Source organism: Galeopterus variegatus, unplaced genomic scaffold, assembly GCF_000696425.1.
Source record: "Galeopterus variegatus unplaced genomic scaffold, G_variegatus-3.0.2 Scaffold8919, whole genome shotgun sequence".
Classification (NCBI taxonomy): Eukaryota; Metazoa; Chordata; class Mammalia; order Dermoptera; family Cynocephalidae; genus Galeopterus; species Galeopterus variegatus.
The window spans coordinates 26,260-27,242 of record NW_007735030.1 but is presented as its reverse complement, the minus strand read 5'-3'; the positions used below and the strand labels follow the sequence as shown (position 1 = coordinate 27,242).

At 51.0% G+C, this 983-nt stretch overlaps 1 pseudogene; it reads right to left on the bottom strand.

The window, feature by feature from the left end:
* LOC103608851 lies at positions 1–495 on the bottom strand (annotated as a pseudogene).
* Between the last annotated feature and the right edge of the window lie 488 nt (positions 496–983).

Below are 983 nucleotides of genomic sequence, written 5' to 3'. Positions count from 1 at the left end.
GTAGTAGGTACAGTTCTTGAAGATGCTGCACAAAGGCATGGTGCCGTGGGGGAGGCGGTGCCCGAAGAGCGTCTCCAGCAGGCGCTTGACGTAGTGGAACAAGCAGCAGGCGCAGGCGAGGTGCACCGCCGTGTGCCGGCTGGACGTCAAGTCGTGTCGGCGGCGTAGATGAAGGGCACCCGGAAGTAGAAAGGCAGGTTGCTGAAAAAGGGCCCACGTCCTCCGTCAGGAACACTGTCACCCAGCTGAGATGGGCCCCCCAAGTCCCGGAAGTAGAGTGTGGCCGTGGTGCTCACAAGCAGCTTCTGCAGAACATCCTCTTCCTTCAGACACTTGCCCTTGAGGTCCAGGCGAAGGGACTGGTGGGCAGGGTACCACTGCAGATGGGTCTTGGTGAGAGGTTCTCGATCTCAGCAATGGTGGCATGAGGCTCCACCTTGTCCAGGAAACACGGCTTCTCCCTCTCTTTGTGTCCAGAATCTTCACCTCATAGTGCTTCTGGCTCCGTCACACGGCGTTTACTGCGCCTGCTGCTGCTGCCTAACTGCGCGCGACACTCCACGGGTCGCCTCACGCTCTCGCGACCGTCCCGCTAGACCAACCGCGGCTCTGTGCAAAATTTTGTCAGAATAAATACCTGTCCTAAATACTCCAGTTGACCTTCTGGAGGTACCTTCTTTTGGATATGTTAAAGAGATCTGAAATTGAATATGTTTAGAATTTTATGCTTTCATTAACGTTTCCTGGGCTAACGGAAACAACTTTTTTCTTCATAAATATTTATATAGTGCCTAGCATAGTTTATATAGTGCCTTCTACATACCAGGATCTTCCCTAGAAGCTTGGAGTACATTAGTCAACAAAAGAGAGAGATTCTTGGCCTAGCAGAGCTCACGTTTAGTCATCCAGACCAGAAACCTAAAAGATGTTTTTAACATATTCCTCTTTTTTTAACCATTCCGTTAAATCAGCATATGCCCTGA